This window comes from Papaver somniferum, chromosome 9, assembly GCF_003573695.1.
Source record: "Papaver somniferum cultivar HN1 chromosome 9, ASM357369v1, whole genome shotgun sequence".
NCBI lineage: Eukaryota > Viridiplantae > Streptophyta > Magnoliopsida > Ranunculales > Papaveraceae > Papaver > Papaver somniferum.
This window is the reverse complement of record NC_039366.1, coordinates 10508133-10531761: the sequence shown is the minus strand read 5'-3', so window position 1 is coordinate 10531761 and position 23629 is coordinate 10508133. Positions and strand designations below refer to the sequence as shown.

The following is a 23629-nucleotide window of genomic DNA, read 5'->3' as shown; positions in this document are numbered from 1 at the left end:
AGGCCCTCGGGCAACTCATTTCTTTAAAAAAAAAAAGTAAACACTTTTTATTCCACAAATTTTACGGGTACGAATGACACTAACCCGATCCTCGTGGATATCTTTGGTTCTCTTTATTTGAAATTCCCCTATGCAGAAAAGGACTCAAGATGGAAAAGACGCTAGAGGCAGGAAAAACCAAAGCCTCATCAAAGGAGATACCGAGGACTACCTCGGTCATGACCCGAAGTAAGCAGAAAGGAGACAAAGCTAAGACAGCTAATCAGAGGCACGATGTTGCGGAAATCACATCACCTATGAACACTAACTTCATTGCAGCCGCGGCTCTCAAAGAAGCAGCTACGAAGGACAATGCAACTGTTGCGGCCTTCCCGGCTGCAGAAGCTAACAAAACTTTGGTTACAAACCAAGCCCATCAACAAAGAGAAGGGGTGGCAGAATCTATGACACATCAGCCCGCACACCCGCCAGCCTTCGGAATGCCGTCAACCAACGGTCAGAATCAAACCATACCAGTGGTTTTAGCACCGCGGGTGGAAACTCAACCGAGGGGACCAAACTTGGAGATAACAACAATCGAAGCTGATCCTCTACCACCCTTAATACACACAGTAGATGAAGGGGGAACCATGGCCGTAGGGATACAAGCCGGAACTCCCAATCAGGGATCTAACCAGTCCCACCGACTGATGGTAGAGCTCGAAGAATTGAAAAAGAGCCGGCAAGTCTATGCAGATGTCGTAGCTCTGCTGGCCAGAGAGAACCAAGACTTAAAAGATAGGATTTCCCAAAGCACGAAGACCAGTCAACAACTGGACGAAGCAAATTCTAAGGCACCAGAGCCTAATCGAGACCAAAGAATCATCCTATCAAACGCCGCTTGGGGAAGCAGTGCATCTGATCCGGATTATGCCGCCTAAGACTCAGATTATTATGACAGTGAAGACCGAAGAAAGAAACGCTCAACTGAGCACGAGAACGTGGGACATTACCGCGCAATGGAAGAGATGCGTGATGAGATGATGCCTGAGATCAGGCAGTTAAAAGCCAGACTCCACGCCCCTAACTCATCGCCTGGCAAATACCCCCATTCCGCTGAAGTGCCCTGTCCCAACTTTTGAATACTATGACGGATCCAGTGATCCCGCAGCACATATCCGGTATTATAATCGTATCTTAGCCCGACGGAGTCAAAACGACGCCGTCCTCTGTAGGTATTTCCCATCAAGTCTGAAGGGATCGTCTTTGTCTTGGTTTGACAACCTGCCACTTGATTCCATCAACTCCTACGATTAACTCGCAGAGAAATTCTTGAGAACCTACATGTACAACAAAATCTGTCAACACCGGAATGGATAATCATTTTTCTATGGCAATTGGTTACAAGGAGAACACGAGGGAATACACCAACAGATGGCATAAGATCTTCCAAGCTATAGGGAGTGTGGATCCCGTAGTAAGTATCAACTGCTACAAGTGGAGATTAAACCGAATGAGTCCACTGTTTGTTGATATCCACGGAAGCGTACCTAAGACAGAAGGAGATCTTCGAATAATTATTGAGAAGTATGCTCGTCTTGAAGAAATCCAGCGTGAGAACCCGAGGGCACAAACGCAAAGGTCTCACGGTAACAATTCCGCAGAACAAACCAGTGGGGCCAAAAGGAATATCTCAGTGGAACGACCGCACGAAGATAGGAAGGAACGAAGAGATGATCGACAAAAAGACGATCAAAATTTGAAGATCAGTTTTATACGAAGATCAATGCTAGCTACGCTCGGATCTTGCGAGAGATCAAAGGAAGGGAAAATTTTAGAGTGGCCATGGTCTAAGGGAAAACAGCCCCCAAAGACCGAGAAGTCAAAAGATTACTGTGAGTATCATTGCTTCAATGGTCACCAGACCGAGAAATGCAAAAACCTCAAAATAATGATCCAAAAGTTGATTGATGCTGGCGAACTCAAGCAATACATACGAAAGGAAGTCACCGAGGACAGATCCAAACGAACCAAGGAAGTCCAACTTCCAGAGGGAAACCGCACAATCAACACCATTTCGTGTTCCGAAGCCGTAGGGCCTTCACTTACAGTGCAGATAGGAAAGAGGCTAAGAAAGAAATTCAAAGACCACTGCGAATTATATAAGATTGATGGCGTAGAGATGGACGAGCACGAAGAGTGGATGGACGCACCTATCATCTTCGATACTGAAGATATCGAAGAAGATATGGAAGACCATAACGATCCCTTAGTCCTCACACTACTAGTGGCCGGATGTAACCTCAAAAAGATCCTCATCGACGGGGGAAGCTCAGTTAACGTTCTATTCTACGACGCCTTCAAACGGATGGAGCTCCATGATGAGCAGCTGATGTCCTCTTATTACACCATCTACGGGTTCAACGGAGCACCCACAAAGCCATTGGGAGACATTGTGTTGCAGGTGAACGCCGGTCCCATGAAATTAGAAACACGGTTCAGCGTGGTAGACGCCCCATCCCACTATAACGTCATTATTGGACGAAAATGGGTACATAAACTCAAGGGAGTAGCAGCAACTTACTACCAATATCTCATATTCCCTACACCCGAGGGAGTAATGGAAATAAAGGGAGATCGTGTATCTGCAAAGGAGTGCCAGGCCACCCAGGATCGTATCAACAACGAACAGGATGAGCAGCGAAAAACCCGAAGGACCAAAAATAAAGAAGCTGCGAAAGAAAAGGCCATAGACCTGTTCCTCAAGGAAACCGCGGGAAAGGGCTTGACAAAAGATGATAATGTTCTTAACACAGAGGCAAATACTTCAGCAGCCAACAAAGGACAGAAACATACCAAATAGCAATTAAAGAACGTCCCAGTCCTTGGGGACCCGAAGCCGATGTTCACACCAGTGAAGCCCGTAAAAGAAATGAACATAGGAACGGAAGAAAATCCGAAGATGATCGAAGTAGGGACCATAATGGACGAAGAAAGAGAATCTTCCTTAACCAAATTACTTAAAGAATACGCGGATGTATTCGCCTGGAAGTTAGGAGACATGCCGGGGATTGATCCAAAAATAATCCAACACGATCTACGCATCAAACCAGGCACGCCACCTTTCAGGAAGAAAATAAGAAAAGTTGCACCAGAGTATCATAAGGCAGTAGAGAAAGAACTTCGAAAACTACTAGAAGCAGGCTTCATCAAGGAAGTCAAATACCCAACATGGATCTCGAACATGGTCATCGTTCCTAATAAAAATGGAGCGGTTAGAATATGCATCGACTTTACTAACCTCAACAAGGTATGTCCAAAAGACAGCTATCCACTACCGAGCATATATCAACTGGTTGAAGCAGTGGAAGGGTACGAAGAGCTGTCATTCATGGATGGATATTCTGGTTACAACCAAGTAGCCCTGGCAGAAGAAGATCAACAACACACAACATTCTACACCCCGCACGGTCTTTATCGCTACACTAGAATGCCCTTCGGACTTCGAAACGCAGGGGAAACTTACCAGAGAATGGTCGATGCTATCTTCAAGCCATGGATTGGTAGTACCCTAGAAGTCTACGTTGATGACATGCTCGTCAAAAGTAGGCTGCGCAAAGATCACCACCAGGACCTGAGAGATATTTTCGAAGCAATGAGGAAACATCACATGAAAGTAAATCCAGAAAAATGCACCTTCGGTGTCACCTCAGGGAAATTCCTCGGATATCTGGTAACAAAAAGGGGTATTGAGGTAGACCCCGCGAAGATTCAGGCCATAGTGGAAATGCCATCTCCGAAGAATTTAAAAGAAGTGCAAAAGCTCAATGGGTCCTTAGCAGCCTTGGGCAGATTTATTGCCCGATCCTCGGACAAATGCAAACATTTTTTCAATATTCTCAAAAAAGGGAGTAAGTTTGAATGGACCGCAGAATGCGAAGAAGCCTTCCAAAGAATCAAGGAATACCTGGCTTCAATTCCAATCCTGCAGAAGCCTGATCCTGATGAGGTTTTGGCATTGTACATAGCAGCGACAGAAGACGCAGTTAGCGCAGTGTTGGTCAAAACCAATACGAAGATAGAACAACCTATCTATTATGTCAGCAAGACCCTCAATTCTGCGGAAAGGAATTACACGAAGATCGAACAACTCATCCTGGCATTAGTATGGGCTACTCAAAAGCTGAGAACCTATTTCCTAACTCACTTCATCCCGCGTCCCATGCAAAGCACCTGGAAGCAGTCCTCAAAAGCGCGGGAAAAGTAGGTAGAATAGCCAAGTGGAACACCCACCTGGACCAATTCAACATCATTCATGAAATTCAACATTCCCAAAAATCCCAAGTTTGGCGGATTTCTTAGCAGACCTCCCCCTGGACAACGATGAAGAGATTAGGGGAATACCAGAAGCCGACGAGGAAAGCAAGGATCCAGTTGATGTCCTCGAACCCGCGAGTCAAAGACAATGGGAAGTCTTCGTTGATGGTTCCAAAAATAAGGAAGGGGCAGGAATAGGCATTGTCATCACCACCCCAACTGGAGAAAGGATCGTACAGGCACTCAGGTTAGAATTCAAAGAGCCTAACAACATCGTCGAATACGAGGCAGTCGTACATGCCCTCCGCTTAATAATAGAGATGGGGGTAACTGATGTAAGACTGACAAGTGATTCGCAGCTTGTCATACGGCAAATAGGGCTCGAATACAATGTGTACGACGACACCCTCTCAGCTTACATGGCCTTGGTCCAAACATTGGCATCACAAATTCCGAACATCAAGTTCCGGCACTTATGCAGAAGGGATCTCAGGCACGCGGATGCCCTAGCATATATCATCCATGCTGAAGGACAAGAGTATCGAAGCTATCAAAATAACAAGGGTATACGAGCCTTCGATTGCATCACAATTTTCCTTTGCTACAAATCAAGATACAGTGGAAGAAAATATCGAAGATCAGGTGGGAGAAGACATCCGTACGATTTTGACGAAGAAGATATCCTGTCAAGAGCAAATCAAGACGAAGATTTCAACAACGAAGATGATTGGAGAATGATGATCCATGCGTTTCTCAAGGATGGAACCTTACCCGCGGATCACAAACAAACCAGGAAAATACTCTCCAAAGTAGGAAGATATGATCTTCGGGGGTCCTGTACAAGAAATCTTTCCTCGGACCGTTACTACGTTGCTTATCCAGGAAAGAGGGGCATCGAATTCTAAACGACATCCATTATGGTGACGCAGGGAATCATAGCGGCATGAGATCACTAGCCGACAAAGCAAAAATGCAAGGATATTACTGGCCCACAATGATACAAGATGCTGCAAGAATGTCCCGACGATGTGAAGAATGTCAGCGTTTCGCCAAAAAGATACACGCACCAGCAACAACGTTGAATTCTGTGGATAGTCCGTGGCCATTTGCAAAATGGGGCATAGATATCGTTGGGCCTTTCATCGAAGGATCAGGGAAAAGACGATTTTTGATAGTAGCCACGGACTACTTCAGTAAATGGGTGGAAGCCAAAGCCTTAGCCAGGATCAGAGACGTGGACGTGTTTACTTTCATATTCCAAAACATTATTTGCAGGTTCGGCATACCAGTGGAAATCGTGTCCGATAATGGTAAACAATTACAGTGGAAAAACATAGACATGCTCTTCGACACTTTCAAAATAAGGAAGAACAAGTCCACCCCCATATACACTCAAAGCAATGGACAAGCGGAAGCTATTAACAAGACCCTCGCCCTTATCCTCAAAAAGAAATTAGACGAACACAAGAGGCGATGGTTTGAACAACTACACAATGTATTATGGGCATACAGGACAACACGGAGATCTGCCACTGGGAATCCCCATTTCTCCTCACTTATGGAGCTGAAGCAGTCATCCAAATAGAGATCCTCATGCCAACCACAAAGACCGAAGCATGGGAGAAAAATATCACAACAAACATGATGTTAGAGAGACTGGACGACCTGGAAGAAAGGAGGGAAGCAACATTGCAAAAGATGGAAAATTATCAACGAAGATTACCGAGAGAGTACAACAAAAAGGTTAAGCTTCGAAATTTTGTAGAAGGGAAGTATGTGTTAAGAACAATCCCGCAGTATCAACAAGAGAAGAAATGGGGAAAATTAGCACCTACATGGAGAGGACCTTTTATAATACACGACATTGAGGGAAACAGTTCCTACTATCTTCGCAATCTCAAAGGCGAGGTCCTCCGACACCCTTGGAATGCTAAATGGCTCAAACCGTACTACCCATAGGAGCAGCGCAGCTTTGCATCTGCGTGAAGAATACCAGAAGAAGAAGGAAGTGTAACCACTCTACAGGTTTCTATCTCTGGACGAGGAATAGCAGGCCTCAACCTATCAATCAAACAAACTTTTTGGGAAATTCTCAAGTAAACGAAATGGTCAAATGGCCCGCTGGGTGAACGCATGTACATTAAATAATAAATTAACAATATTGGGGAAAGTAGTTAATCTACAATCTCTCAGGGCTCCCCTATCAGTGTCTATGAGTGTAAGACCAGGGGGAAGGCACCCAGTAGAAAATAAATACCCAACCAATTTTAAGGCAGCGGGTCGACGGAATGGGTGCATGTAAATATTTCAAATAAGCATCCCATATCCTAGAACGCTGCCTCAGCCCCCACCGTTTGGGAATCCTCTGGCCCAGGATTCTCCAGCGGGGTGACAGGTCTCAAGACGATCACGGAGGTATTTACCTTCGATGTCGCACCCAAACACTCTTTAACTTTTTACAAAGAAAGTTATTTCTAATTTAACGTTTCATAATATTTAAAATAAAAATGAACTTATAACGCAGGTGTTCCCAAAGGATGATCCATTTCATAAAGAGTTGATTACAAGTTCAGCAAATAAGATAGATCAAGAAACACATCAAAAAATGATCTGAAACTATATAATCAAAAAGGATCAACTTTCTATGACTAATAAAAGAAATCTACTTGGACGATACAGCTCCATCAGCAGGATTGTCTTTGCGAGATGAAGGTACGCTACCACCTGAAGAAGGCCCAGAAAAACCAGGAAAGGGCGCGGGTAGGGGACGACGCGGATAATTCTTGACAAGACCATGTTCTATTTTGAGATCAAGTTCAATCTCCTCAGCAAAATGACATCGAGCTTTATATGTGATAACAGCGGTCCGCTGGTGGGCCTGAGACAACAATACAGATATGCGTTCCGCCTCTTTGGAGACAATCTCTGCTGCTTCCTCACGAGACGCGTCCAACCCTTTGAAATAGTTGGCTTGTCCTTCCTGCTGCACTAAGGCAGATTGAGATTTTTTAAGCTCATCATTTGCTGCGTGAAGCTGTCCCTCGAGTGCTGAAAACAAGAAATACCAAGGGGTTAAAACAAAGAAATAACAGAATCACACTCGATAAAACGAGGTTATACCTTCGACATTAGCCGAAGCCTCTTCATACTCATTAACAACTGCGTCCCGTGCCTCATCAAGAAAGTCATATTCGTCGGATAGTTTCTTATAATCCGTTTGAAGGTTCGTAAGAGCAAATTGACTCGCGTCTAAGTCTACCTGCTTCATTGAATCCAAGTGACTAAGATGGTTTACTTCATCATTCATCTCCCCCATCCTTTTATGGAGTCGATACACATTCACTTCAAGATCTCTCTCAGACTCCACTTGGCGGGAAACATCAGCTCGAGACGCTGCTAGGGCTTTACTAAGAGCACCAACCTCAGCCCTAGCATTATCTCTTTCCTCATTAAGATGTAGCATACTATCCCTAACCCCGGGGCCTAAGAAATAACGAGCTTGTTGTAACTCTCCTTCCAAAAGGCGCACTCTATCCTCTAAGTCACGCAGGTTATCACGTATCCATAACAGCGTACCATTAAACAGACGACGGTCATGATTTTACTTATTTTGCATATCAACCATCAGTGTTCTATTTTCACGCCACTCAGCTGCTAAGGCGTTGTGCTCATCAGCACGAGCGTTCCACTTTACGGCTTCGCTTTTCAACTTACCCACCAACTCTGCAATGCGGGATTTCTGTCGTTCCCTTTCTTTCCGAAGCCATATCAGCTCGGGGACTCCACCCACTGAAGATAGGGTGGGGAGGCTCAGACAGAACACCAAAGTACAAATAAGGAATCACGAGGAGTGAAAGATCGGTAAAATACGAACCTGTGAGGGACGATACATTTCTACGAGTCTGCTCCAATTCGTTGCGGACTATAGCAAGTTCCGAACGGAGACTCTCCTCAGCGTTACCCAGTCGTTCTTTTTCCTTCAGGCGGCCCCTCAGTTCACTTATTTCCACTTCGGCCGCAGATAGTTCCTCTTCTCTATGACGAAGCTTAGCCTCCAACTTTAAAGACTTTGCTTTAAAGAATTGGTATAGAATATAGTTACAATGTTCGCTCCTCATCATCTATGTCACAAACAACAAACATTATTGTACCCAAGGGATCGGATATCACGAAGAATACAATGTTCGGATATCATGAAGGAATAAGTACAAGGATTTACCTCTAAGACACGCTGCTGGGGAAAACCGTATTGGTAACCATCAGCTATGGCCATCATATCAGTAACAGAGGAGGGAGGGTCAACCACTAGGTTAGCTTCTGAAGCTCTCAGATTCTTCTCGCACATCTCTGCAACGCGGTCTTCAGAAGACAATTGCATCATCTAACGAGTATAAGCGTCGGAATTCTTCTCACCAGGGACCACTGGGGAAGGGTTGGGAACTTAACCGCAGACTTCCCCTTGGCTGTTATCCCCTCACCCGCGCAAGTCTCGACATCACCATCCTCAGTATGACCACCTGCGTTTTCAGCCTGCTGACCAGTAGCACCTTCTTCACCAAGATTCCCAAGCACATCTCAATCATAATTTGGGGAAAGCAATGAGAAGTATTCGGCAAGACCCATGGCAATGTTCACATCAAAGGATTCCCCCGCGGAATATATCCTACCAAAAGAAAATTCAGGGGAAATAACGGGCAGAGTACCCACACCACCAATATCATCGCCAACAGGGGCGGATCCCCCCCCCCCCTAGTACCACCTGCGGTAATATTACCCTCAGACTCACCATCACCACCCGCGACAACTTCTTCTTCGCCATTATCACCCTCGTCATCAGGATGAGAAGTATCAGTACGCTCTTCTCCATCGGACATTTCTTCATCCTCAGCATACCCTTCGTTTAGAGGACTCGTAACCTCCTCATAAACCTCAGCCTCACCGGTCACAACATTAGAAGATTGTTTGGGTCCAAGTTTCTTCTTCTTAGACACCTACAAACCAGTACACATCCCAACAAAGGCTCATTTTTTCACTCACTTAAAAAATGAAAATTATTTCAAGCAAGGAAAAAGGGGCAAATAGAATAGAGAATATAAGAAGAAACTATACCTTGGCAGCAGCATCACTCTTCGGTGGATGGGTAGCACCAGAACCCTCCTCCTCATATCCATCAACGATATCAAGAGCGTAAGGAAAATTCATGCCCGCGAAATTCGGACGCCAAGGACAGAAATCTCCATAACGAGCAGGAGCAGTTTCACGAGGCTTGCTGTTTTCAGAAGGACGCCAACCGCGCGGACCAGGAATCCATCCATAAGCCCAAGGACCAACTATTTTAATGACAGTAGCATGCCATTCATAATCATGATCACGCTTAATCCTTTCACGAGGAGGAAAGAGTTTCCGTTTAGCAGATCCCTCAGTACCAGGAACATACTTCAGCTTGACATCACTCACCTCACTCAAAAGATGAATTTCACCACGAGGAGCAGCAATGTTACGAAGACTAACACTCCACGGCTTACGGTTCCTATTGTTGACATAATCCCCAAAGGAACTGTTAAAATTCTGAGGAGTGTACCACTCTCTCTCAGCAGGATTTGGAACATAGCAGGTCATCATAGTCTCTCCCTTGCGCCGCAGGTAACATTCCTTCAGTGCACGAAGATAATTCCCAGAAAGTTGTGACACGGAACGATTATGAGTGTTTGTGGAAGAGCCTTCGCGACTAGCCAGCACATCATAATAAAAGGAGTCACCCGACTTATATATGGGCAACATGAGACCCGCCTCGAAGGCTCCAACCGTAGTCAACAGATGGAACTCATCAAACTGATACTTAGCAAGGAGATCGTAAGTGAGATCATCGTCAGGGGCATAGAAGCGAACCTCAAAAGCTTGAAGCTCATTTTTTTCCTTGAACATCTCAAGATCAATATGCTTGAAAGTGACCTTCTTCTTACCAACTGAAACGCTGCGTATCACGGGGGAAGTTTCTTCGTCTGCGGAATCTGAAGTAGGACTCAATTCCGAAGCTTTCCTTTTAGAAGGAAGATTTTTAGACGGATCAGCTCTCGACATAGTTCCCTCGGAGTACTTCCCTTTGAAAGAAACCGTTGGAGGAGGCGGCAAAGATTTCTGCAGAGGCACTGAAGGAGGAGCCATTGAACGAAGAGGCGGAACATCCAATGTTTCATTACGAGGAGGAGGATCTCGCGTACTCCTAGAATCACCACGAGGAGGAGCCTGCGTACTCCTAGAATCTTCACGAGGACGAGAAGGGGCGCGATTAACAGCATACCGAGACCCAGAAGGACCCTTCGTAAAATCCCCTTTCTTAGTAGGAAAAGCCTTCGCACCAGAGGAAGATGAAACCCTATGACCCCGAGGATCTGATTGCGAAGATTTATAAGAACCTTCCCCAAGTGGACATCTGTCAGAATCTCGACGCAGAGGGAATCTTGACGGACTAGACGGCGGGGTTTGGTAAGGAGCCCGCGGACGATCAGACATATCTACAAGGAAACACAAAAAAAACAGTTTAGAGAATAATACGAGGAGATCACTAAAGATCAAAAAAACCATAATTGATGGTTCATCCGGATTAACATCAAAAATCCTAAAAACTAAAAGTAACCAGAAATACCCCATCAGACTCCAGAGATAATACTTAGATATAGACTCACGGACTTTGTAACAAAGAACAGGGGCAAGCATATATGCTTCGACATATGTGTTCTTCATCACAAATCCAAGAATACAGCAGCAGTAGACAAACGGGTAGATATAACAACAGAAAATAGATAAATCAATGATGAGCAGCTAATGAAAAACCCCATACCTGTATAAAAGAGGACGACAAACACCAACCACAGTCGAAGATAGAAGGATCAGAGATATCAAAAGCAAGTTATCTTTGATACAGGGGCAGCAGCAGTCGAAAGCGAAATTCCTCACAAGAACGACGATAATAAATGACTAAAGAACAAGAATAGAAAACAAAGAAAGGATGAACATTGACAAGAAGAGGATGAACACTGACAAGAAGAGGATAAAAGTTTTTTTTCACATTCTCTTTCCTATTTATAAAGCTAGAGAAGACAATAAATGTCCCTCGTACCAAGTAGCAGTTATGGGGAAAGTTAATGCAAAAGTGGGAAACGTGCCCGTATTTATAGGGGAAGTTATTTCAGGAGAGATAAAACGTGTATAACGACTTTTTTTCTTCTAAATTGCAACATACGCCCAAGTCAGAAGAAGAGGGGCAAATTGTATGTACACCTTTCATCATCCACCACTGTACAGGAAGAGACACGTGGAATGCATGCAAAGCGAGATATCAAAACATGATAACAAGCAGTCATAACCTAGAGGAGCATCTCATCAGAAAATGTCACCAGTCAGCAGATCTGACGGTCAGGGACTGAGGATCACAGAGGTATGATGGCAAAGAGGAGCACCAGATAATACCCCTTGGGTGTTAGTACATCCTATCCCGAGGAAGATCCCACATCAACGGCTGAGAGAGAGTTTGACTGACGCAGATGTGACCAGACTAAGAGACACTTGTCTGACACGAGCGGACGTCCATATGCCCGCATTAAATACCAAGTGATATACACGTGTCAATCATCTCTTGGAATAAGCGAGGATAGCTCTTCGTATTCAAGCTTAGACCGCAGCATATGCCGAAGACCTATGCGTAATGGGAACAAAGCACAAGAAGATAAGGTTGCAACGGCATCACAGAAGTAGGACCCACGTTCCAACCCTATAAATACCCCTCTCCACTAAGAGAGAAGGGGTCGACCAATCCAGAGCAATTATAGGAGAATATAGGAGAGAGAAATAGGAAGAGTAAGTAATCCCCCTACTTCCGCAGACCTATGTATACTCTAAAGTCATTCGACTATCTATGTAATCATTCAATACATAGTGAAACACCAGCCCCGTGGATGTAGGCCTTAGTGCCGAACCACGTAAATCTTTGTATTATTTACATTTCATCACTTTACATTCAGCGTTGAACTTCATGTGCTTTACATTTATACTTGATTCTCTGTTTATTCCTTTATACGAACATTATTTATGATAATATTTGACCAGAAAATTACAAGATCGAAAGCTGTGAGTCGATGAATCGATATAATCATCCTCTTCACACATACGACGTACAATTTTAGATTAGAATGTATGCGAATATTGTTTGTGAACACGTGGATGGGTTCGTGATTTATGTGTTCACATGCGCCTTATCAGGAGGTAACACAAATGGCGCCCTATCGATTTCAGTTTCTTCTTCATCTTTTCTGATAAACCCTCCCACGTTCTCATCGAGCTTCTAGTTTCCTCACCGTTTGTACTCTCTTTTCTTTTTCGTTTCTCAATCTTATCCGACGATGCCATTTGTCCTCCTATTTTTTTTTTCGTTTCTCAATCTCTATTATCCAACGACGAAAACCCTAGTGCTTGAGTATTGAACTAGGCGCAACTTCCACTTGAGCCTGAAATCAGGCTCATTCTGTAATTACGCCCACCAGGCGTTTGTCTATACTCCGCTTTGTACAGGCGCAATTTTGGTTTGCGTCTCACTACCAGGTGGTGATTGAAATTGCCCCTCATGCTGGCGTAGTTCTATTTCTACGCTCCACCAAAACCAAACTATAGACCAAATATGGTATGATTTATAGTTTTAGTCTAATATTTGATCTTTAGTCCGTTCCATAGTGTCTCGTGTTTGTTCGACTTTTTTAGTTTTAGTCATACACTGTGGTTGCTCTGAGGCAACACAATAGGCTCGCTAATCTGTTGTTAACTCCAGTTTTTATTGAGATAAGGGCTCATTCCATATATGCCGTATACAATGCCATAATAAAGAAGTTGGAAAAGAAAATGCGTAATTTTCATTTTGTCAACTGCAAGATGGTGTGTGCTAACAATAATTAGGGATGTCTGGGTATCCTTAACATTAGTCTCATGAACCTATCCATATATATGCCGTAAGTAAGGTAACTGAACCGAAACTGAACACAGCAATAAATTCCGAGGATGGTGAAATCAGATCAGTAAACACATAGAACCGTGTAAACAATTATCTGCTAGTAGCATTGTGCCCCAGTTTTGCCATTGTTGTTGGTACAATCAATTTTTGTGATTTCTTCAGGCTGGTTTAACTTAAGGTAGTGTATGTATCTATCAAACTCCGGACGGAACCTTAACCAATATTCCTAGTTATGGTCTACAAGTGTTAGGAAAATCTAAAAATCGACTTTGCAACTCAATTGAGATGCCATACCCATCACTAATAGCATGTTTGTTTTTTTCTCTACGTAGAGGCTAACCTCTATTAGCCTCTATGTAGTGGTGGGTCCCATTTATATTAATGTTTGTTTTTTGCACTACCTCTACATGGATAGAGGCAGATCTCTATTTATATAGAGGAAATCAAATAGCACAAATTAGGTGCTATCTATAAGCCTCTATCTCTGTTAAATCTAAAAATGACTAATATATCCTCGAACGAAACTTATAATGTCCAAAAATAATTCCCTAATTCAAAATCTAAATTTCTCCCGTTTCAGAAAAAGTGATATTTTTTCCCGTTTCAGAAAAAGTGATATTTTTGCTCCGTTTCAGAAAAAGTGATATTTTTGCCCGTTTCAGAAAAAGTGTTTTTTTCTCCTTTTCAGAAAAAGTGATACTTTCGCATGTTTCAGAAAAAATGATAATTTTGCTCCGTTTCAGAAAAAGTGATATTTTGACCCGTTTCAGAAAAAGTGATATTTTTTCCCTGTTTTAGAAAAAGTGACTTTTTCCCCGTTTCAGAAAAAGTGATTTTTTCCCCGTTTCAGAAAAAATGATACTTTCATCCCGTTTCAGAAAAAGTGATATTTTCATCCCGTTTCAGAAAAAGTGAACATCTTTTGTTGTATTTTCTAATACATTTTTTTTAGAATTTTTGAATATCTTTGGTTGTAATGGATCTTCATGGATTTTTTGATTTTTATAAGGATAAAATGAGAAATATATAAAATTGACTACACGGTATAGAGTTGTTAGATATGGTCAAACAAACATGATTTGAAGAGACATTATAAAATGATATTTTTATAGATATCGTGGTAAACCTCTATATAGAACCCTCTATGTATGTAAAGGAAAAAACAAACATGCAGAGGAAAAAACAAACATGCTGTAACATTATCAACCAACATGGAGCTTTTTTCGGCTTGAAATCATTACAAACAAGAGGAGCGCCCAGTTGAAACCTACGCCTAAGAAGCCACTTCATAATAATACGAATCTGCTGGTTCCATTTTTGTGATTTAAGTTGTTTGCAACGTCTACAAAATTAAATTGGACTGCAGTTCATTTTCGCCATCTTCCTTTGAAACTTCAGAGCAAATACGGTTCCACAATTCCAAAGATTAAGTGTCCCCCACGTGTAACAACATCGTTTTAACTTCCATTTGTCAGTTGAACTTTTGCACTCACATCCCCTTTTGATTAGTCTTACATAATAACCCCGCAGAGAGCCGAAAAGTTACTGGAGAGATTTGAAAAGTTTCCCAGGGTTCGACATCAATCTGTAAAGATGCTCCACAATTGTTCTCGCGCTCCTTAATACACATCCGAAAGTTTCTTGCGTGTACAATTGTCGCTTCTGGTTCTGCGATTCAAAAAAGATTACTGATAGACTAATCTAACAACAAGGAAACCTATACCTATCACATGACCTAATCTGAAGCTCGAGAAAGACAACAATTTTCTAGGTGACAAAACTAGAATGAAAGGACACCAACAAGAAAACATTACCTATATTAAAGGTAATTAAACCAGTCAATTAGTACTAAATTTTGGATGAAACAACGCTGGAACACTGACATTAACACCACACCCTATTTCAACCTAGTGTCTACCACCATAAAACTGTCTTGCATTGGAAAAGAGGCGAACCCTACGAAGAGCTGAAAAGTTGCTTTAATTTTTTCTCCTTCTCCTTAATTGGGCCGACCGACCAGAGGGCCCGTAGGGAGGGAGTCCCTTTTATGACCACCTTTTTGTCAAAGGAAAATTAGGCGCAGATCCAAAAGAAATAATATTTTCATTGTCAGGCCCACAATTAATTTTAGCTACCGTGACACCCAAAATTATCCAAAATTATTAAGAAGCAATACATAACTCGTTATGCATATTATTTTTTCAGGAATAACTCGTTATGCATACTATTTTTTCAGGGGTATAATTGTAAAGCAAACTTGGATATAACATATCTAAAAATCCGCGTCTTGGAATTTAACAAATTTTATATCGTTGGAAATATTTTTAAGAAAGCTACGCAACGAGTACAAACAACAATATCAAATTTTTGTTTTTCACGAAAAACTCGGAGGTGATCATCATTTTAGGCAAAATTTTCGAAAACTGTCTACATAACCATTACGCAACCACCAAAAAAGACGCCTAACGAATTATGCAACCATTTTCTCGACTGCATAACAAATTATGCATCAGCATAACAAAGTTATGCATCTATAACAAGTTATATAACCATTGTTTTGGTTGATTTTAGTGCGTACATAAAAAATGGATGAATAATGCAGTATGCATCCATATTTACGGATGCATATCAGGTTGTGCATCTATTTTCTCGATGCATAAAAGATTGTGCAACAATTATCTCGACGCATAATGCATTATGCAGTCATATTTTCGGATACATAACATGTTATGCATCTATTTTCACGACCGCATAACATGTTATGTAGATATTATTTTAGGTGCATGACAAGTTATGCAGCCTTATTTTTTGTTGGTTTCAATACTAAGAAAAAAGTAGTTGCATAACGTGTTATGCAACCGTTTTCTGGACTGCATAACAAGTTATGCAAAAAAAAAAAAGCTGCAGAACGTGTTATGCAACCAATTTCAAGAATGCATAACAATTTATGCAACAAATTTTATAGATGCATAACCTGTTATACACCAAACTACATCTGTCTCGAGTATCTTTACACACATATTTACCATCGAACATATTTTCCAAACTAACGGAAACATAGTACTTAGCTGCAGGCTTCTCGATGATCAACATCATCACTTTCCTGTCTCCCTCTTCATCGCACTAACACAATCAGGTAAGCCCATGCCTTCTAACCCCACTGGAATTGTTGTAACTTTATCTCTTCCATCAATTACTCGAACACCAGCAGCAATAACTCAATCCCAGTCCCTGGTTAGCAGCTGAAACATCATCTAAAACAAGTTGTTAACCCTTAGAAGGAAGCCAGTAGCAGCATACATCTTCCACTACCATAGATCAACCAAATCACCACATTTTCAGACCTCAACTCCTATCTCTTCCATGAACATCATATCACCAACACAGACCCATAACAACACACGTTCTACAGCTGAAATTTGGCTCAACAACTTGCAGTATCTCCTCCTAACCAAACCAGTTCAGTCTGCGAAAATCATCCCACCAGAAACCCTGTAAACAGACCACCAGAACCATTGCAGCATCAGCCATTGTAGGCAAACTCAACTAGCATCAAATGAGCTTGAAGGCCTTTTCTCGAATGTGTTGTGTGCCTAAACTGGTAACTGCAATTCCTCATCCATTCGCAACCCATAAACACACTCCATTCAATCCCCATTATCAACAGCAACATCATTATCTTCCCTGGTTCAATTAGTCTTCAGAAATCATTCATAAACCCTTGAAATACACACACAAAAAATGGACAGCAACAGCTGCACTTCCACCTCAATTTCAGCTCAAAATCTCGCCCGAACCACACATCTGACCTTGTCATTGCTTCCATGTCTTGACTGCTCTAAAGCCCCATCAACACAGTCCATCAGATACATCAACCACAACCCAATTTCAGTTGGAATTTCAGGCCAAGATGTAACTCAAATCAACCCCAATCTCTGCCAATAACCACCTCAACAAGCGTAACTCATTTCCTTCTCTTGGTTGGTTCCAAGTGAAGCTGCTGATCTGTGCTTAATAACCATCTCGATCTCTGGAAGGAAATTCCGAGTTAAATTATCATTTGTTGTTTTTCTCTAAGGAATTTCTTCAAATAACTTCACTGTGTTCATGTTCTTTTTCCGCTTCGTTTACCATCTGCTGGCATAATTGAGAACTGTAAATTTGAATCAATTCTCTCGACCTAATTCTCTGGACCCTAATTTTCTTCTTCGATTTTACCATCAATTCATCACAAAATCTGAATCAACTTGAGTGATAACCAATACCCACTCTTCCTAATCGACCACAACTCATCGGGAATTCACTGTAGAGTGGAGAGGACGAAGAAAATGAATTGAAGAGGAAGAAGAAGAAAGAAAACGAACGAAATAGAATTTTATAAAATATGGGTTTGAGAATAATTTTTTTCTAGAAAATGGGTGCGCGCTTTCAAATTTCTGGGTGTGGGTTTCTCAGTGGGAAAGATCCAAAGAATGGGTCTCCCTGTAGTTTTCACTTTTGTCAAATGGACCCTAACAATGTGATATACAAAAATTTAAAAAAAAAATTGTGTCAAATTTCATTAATGTCCGTTGGATCAATAACTTAAAAACAAGGAGTTGATGCAAGCCGTCCATCTGATAATGGATTTCTAAGTGTAGATTCAATATCCTTCGTTGGATAAGATGACTTTAAAACGCGAATTTGATTAGACCCGTTCATCTATAAAGGATTTCGGTACAATATATAAGATATTATGAGAGTTTATACTAAGTTAACTAAATTTATAAGGACCTAAAGTTAAAATATATATATAGCCAAATTCACTCAGAAACTTTCATTTCTAATTCTTCTTCGAATTAGGTTTAGAGTGTTGCTTTTGGTGATTTGGGAAGATCTGTTAAGAGTTCGCAGAATCTGGTGCTATAAGAAATCGAAGAAGAAAGAAGAGCATATGAAGATGTTATAAAGAAAAAGTTGATGATTAAGCTCAAAATTTTACGAAGTTAGGGTTCGAGAAGAAATTGAGGATTTTCTCGATTTGGAGTTTGTTGTTGGAGTTTGATTAAACCTAACATTCAATCTACAGGGAATCACCAAAATTTAGGATTTTCTCGATTTGGAGTCCGCGGTTGGAGATGGAATTGATGATTGTCCGCCGATTGAATCTAGAAGAATTGGAAGCATGGGTTACGATTGGTAAAGCTTGGGTTATCCTCAGATTGAGATATCCCTACAAGGAGCTGAATCTCTCCATTTCTTCCAAATTGATCTTCTGGACTATGATTCTGTATTTTCATCCATTAATGGCATTGTTGGTGTTTTCCATTTAGCTTTTCCTTGTATTGTTGATACAGTTGATGATCCTCAGGTTCTACTTTGTTGCATCATGTTGCGCAACAACACTCTCCTTACTCTATTTATCCATGAGATATATTGGCTGCCTCAAGCTAAGAGTAGGGTGCCGTTAGTATTTTGTTTTCGTCCATTGATATTGTGCAACGTGTCAGTCATCCATTGAAGAAACCTTAGGGTTAATCATTTGTTGTTAAGCTGTAAGAGAGTATTATCTTCTTTTTTATGCTTTAATGAAATAGAATTAGTTTGCTACGCTTCCTAAAGCCAGATATTGGTCTGATTCATTGATTCAGGAGGTGTTTACACCAATCCTTCCATTTCTGTTTGATAATTTGTTGTAGTAATACAACAACTTCTACCTCTAAAAATGTTGTTTAAAATCCTCAGATTCCTGTAATTGCAGCTTATTTGGTTGATTTTTGTTTTCTCAGAGGCAATTGTTGGCTCCTGCAGTAAAGGAAACGATGAATGTACTTAAAGCAGCAAAGGAATGTGGAGTAAAACGAGCTGTGCTAACTTGATCGATTTCGGTTATAAGCCGAGTCCTAATTGTCCGGCTGATGTACCTAAAAGGGAGGATTGCTGGGATGATCTTGATTATTGGAAGAAAGATGGAGTGAGTTTTAATGTTCACCATGGAGTGTTATGGAACGTATCTTACTTGTTTGTAACTAGTCCATTCAACTTAAATGTCCGATTTAACATGCCTTTTAGTTAGGAAAAGGAAAGCATCACTGATATTTGCATCTAGAAACCAGTCTAGTCTTAATTGATGTTCAGATGCTAATTTGCAACCCCAGAGGTCTAAAGCTGATTAGATTGATCCTTTATATGCTGTTCAGATTAGTACTGGCCTAGGAAATGGTAGGTTCGGCCATTCCACCGCCAGAAACTATGTGGATTTCCATTTCACTTTATGAGCCGGATGTGTCTGATTTAGCACTCATTGAGCTAGATAAACAAAGTACCACTGATAAATCTAAAACTGCTTACTTGAGGTTTTAAAGTCTATTTCCCGTCCCTAAGGTTTTAAAGTCTATTTGATGAATCACATTCATATGTAAAGTTCTTGGTGTTTTTGATATGTTACTGGTGTTGGTGTATTCGGTGTTTATGTTATGGTTCATTGACAGTTATGTTACCCAGCTTCTAAGATAATGGCAGAAAAAGCCGCATGGGACAGTTATGTTACCCAGCTTCTAAGATAATGGCAGAAAAAGACGCATGGGATTGTGCTAACGAAACGGGGCTATGGCAGTGATCAACCCCGGAACTGTAGTGAGATCTAAAAACTTCTACCTCTAAAAATGTTGTTTAAAATCCTCAGATTCCTGTAATTGCAGCTTATTTGGTTGATTTTTGTTTTCTCAGAGGCAATTGTTGGCTCCTGCAGTAAAGGAAACGATGAATGTACTTAAAGCAGCAAAGGAATGTGGAGTAAAACGAGCTGTGCTAACTTGATCGATTTCGGTTATAAGCCGAGTCCTAATTGTCCGGCTGATGTACCTAAAAGGGAGGATTGCTGGGATGATCTTGATTATTGGAAGAAAGATGGAGTGAGTTTTAATGTTCACCATGGAGTGTTATGGAACGTATCTTACTTGTTTGTAACTAGTCCATTCAACTTAAATGTCCGATTTAACATGCCTTTTAGTTAGGAAAAGGAAAGCATCACTGATATTTGCATCTAGAAACCAGTCTAGTCTTAATTGATGTTCAGATGCTAATTTGCAACCCCAGAGGTCTAAAGCTGATTAGATTGATCCTTTATATGCTGTTCAGATTAGTACTGGCCTAGGAAATGGTAGGTTCGGCCATTCCACCGCCAGAAACTATGTGGATTTCCATTTCACTTTATGAGCCGGATGTGTCTGATTTAGCACTCATTGAGCTAGATAAACAAAGTACCACTGATAAATCTAAAACTGCTTACTTGAGGTTTTAAAGCCGCATGGGACAGTTATGTTACCCAGCTTCTAAGATAATGGCAGAAAAAGACGCATGGGATTGTGCTAACGAAACGGGGCTATGGCAGTGATCAACCCCGGAACTGTAGTGAGATCTAAAAACTTCTACCTCTAAAAATGTTGTTTAAAATCCTCAGATTCCTGTAATTGCAGCTTATTTGGTTGATTTTTGTTTTCTCAGAGGCAATTGTTGGCTCCTGCAGTAAAGGAAACGATGAATGTACTTAAAGCAGCAAAGGAATGTGGAGTAAAACGAGCTGTGCTAACTTGATCGATTTCGGTTATAAGCCGAGTCCTAATTGTCCGGCTGATGTACCTAAAAGGGAGGATTGCTGGGATGATCTTGATTATTGGAAGAAGATGGAGTGAGTTTTAATGTTCACCATGGAGTGTTATGGAACGTATCTTACTTGTTTGTAACTAGTCCATTCAACTTAAATGTCCGATTTAACATGCCTTTTAGTTGGAAAAGGAAAGCATCACTGATATTTGCATCTAGAAACCCGTCTAGTCTTAATTGATGTTCAGATGCTAATTTGCAACCCAGAGGTCTAAAGCTGATTAGATGATCCTTTATATGCTGTTCAGATTAGTACTGGCCTAGGAAATGGTAGGTTCGGCCATTCCACCGCCAGAAACTATGTGGATTTCCATTTCACTTTATGAGCCGGATGTGTCTGATTTAGCACTCATTGAGCTAGAAACAAAGTACCACTGATAAATCTAAAACTGCTTACTTGAGGTTTTAAAGTCTATTTCCCGTCCCTAAGGTTTTAAAGTCTATTTGATGAATCACATTCATATGTAAAGTTCTTGGTGTTTTTGATATGTTACTGGTGTTGGTGTATTCGGTGTTTATGTTATGGTTCATTGACAGTTATGTTACCCAGCTTCTAAGATAATGGCAGAAAAAGCCGCATGGGGACAGTTATGACCCAGCTTCTAAGATAATGGCAGAAAAAGACGCATGGGATTGTGCTAACGAAACGGGGCTATGGCAGTGATCAAACCCGGAACTGTAGTGAGATCTATAATTCCCCCCCCCCCCCCCCACCCCCCCCCCCCCCCCCCCCCCCCCCCCCCCCCCCCCCCCCCCCCCCCCCACCCCCCACTGTCAATGCCAGTATGTTCATTCGCCTCACCTAAGGTAATGCAATGACCTTTAGCTTTATTATGCGAACACTTCATTGATTTCACTTTTGAAAAGTTGCTCTTATTGACTTCAGAGATAGCTTAGTTTCTCTAGCTTGAATTTATTCTGAAGAGTTACAATTATTGTTGCGAATTCATAAGTTCAGATACTGTTTTTGATAACAGGGGGTGTTCAATTATTTGTTTCAAGTGTCATTTACTAGCATCTTGTTAAATAGTGTCGCTTCAAAGGTCCTTTGGATTACAAATCAAAACCAAATGTATTAGTTGGAACAGAAAAGTTCGCGGAATACATTTTGTTTTGTTTACAAAGGAAAACTCAATTTTATATTTTAGGAGTGGACTGCAGACAAAGGGACGAGCTCAAGTATTGTAAGAGTTGTCCTTGAGGAACTCACCAAGGTTGACATCTTAAATAGTACAGTGCAGTACAGTATGGTAGTGCTTATGCAACATAGGAGCAATAGATCAGCTCTCTTTGGCGGAATAGAAGAGGGAGGAATCAGGGCTGCTCCATCATACACCCATGAAATTGATAAGCGGGGAAATGATAGCGCTATGGATTGACTTCAAGATAGTCCTTTTGTTGAAGCGAGGAAGTTGCATTTAGATTTTACTTTTCAGTTTAATTGCGTCTCTTTCTGTGTGTGTATCAAAAATGTGGAGATCCCCTTTGTATGAGTGCGAAGGGAATCATGCAGACATGTACACCAAACTCTTTGAGTTCACTTTTTGGCACAATTTATTTCTTACATAGATACCAAACTCTTTGAATGTTCTTTTTCTTTGGTCGGCCCACCCCACCATGGCAGCGGTGTTCTAGTATTAGAACTGTGTCAAGTTATTGCTGGCTTAAGGTTCTGCAATTCAAATGAATCTTGATGATGTTAAACTTGTTTTGCGAAGACAAAAAGTCTAATTAAGCAACAATCGAAACCTGTAATGAAGTTACCATTTGACATGCTTTCAGCCTTTGGAACTGCTGTTTGTGGTTTATCTTCAAAAGCATCATCTTCTTTTAGATGACTTGGGCAAGTATCAAAAAAAAAAAAAGTCTCTACAAGCGCAGTATTCTGGAAAATCGGAATTTAATGAGTTTTAGTGTTCACACAATTTATGAGTTAAAAGAAATTAAGCTCTGGAAGGCATGATAAAAACTCACAAGGTACATACAAAAAAAAATTAGCTCTATTAAGCTCAAAAATAACCCACTAAGGCAACAATATTTTTGGAAGACTAAACTAGAAGTATGCATGTTAGGATCTTCACGGACCCTATTTCTGAACCACATAGCACCGATATTGTCCCCACTTGACCACCTGTTACAGCAGGTGGTGTGGGGTTTTAATCTAAATGGTCTCGGTGTTATATAAGGAGATGCCCAAACTTATTAGGCGCCGCATGTACTTCTCTTATTCCATGTGGGACTATCTTAGCTATACATATGTGGTGTTTATCGAGCCACATACTCCAACAATGCATACCAACAACACCTTACCTAAATTAAGGTAAATCCACCCAGTTTTATAGAGAACTACCTGAAAAAACAAACTACTGAGGGGTCGGGTTTCGGATAGAAGTCGGTGGTGCATCTTGTCCAATTTTCCCTGCACAAAAAACACATCCATGCGCGCTTAAAATCAAAGCATTGAACAGTGATGGAAACAAAAGACCCTAAAATAAGACAAGATTACCTAGGTGAACAGGATTGTGTGAGTGAATCATCGACAACAAGATTAAGGTGTCATTTCTTCTTCTTCTGGAAGTTTCTCAGAGGTATGATGATAAGATTAGTATCAGATGTAATAATAGTGTTTAGATCGGTAAGCGATGAAGAATCCATTGTCTGAGAAAGAATTTTGAGATCTGAATCTGA

The 23629-nt window shown here is 41.3% G+C and overlaps 1 long non-coding RNA gene across 4 annotated transcripts; it reads left to right on the top strand.

Annotated features, from left to right (window-relative positions):
• Positions 1–18154: 18154 nt before the first annotated feature.
• Positions 18155–21363, top strand: LOC113308029. Of its 4 annotated transcripts, none has more exons than XR_003339449.1 (4): positions 18155–19250; positions 19477–19912; positions 20006–20689; positions 20783–20924. It is a non-coding gene; the product is annotated as an uncharacterized LOC113308029 (long non-coding RNA). The 4 variants fall into 4 exon arrangements; XR_003339448.1 differs by having other exon boundaries at positions 18155–19912; positions 20006–20190; positions 20417–20689; XR_003339450.1 differs by lacking the exon at positions 20783–20924 and adding an exon at positions 21344–21363 and having other exon boundaries at positions 18155–19912; positions 20006–20572.
• Positions 21364–23629: the final 2266 nt, after the last annotated feature.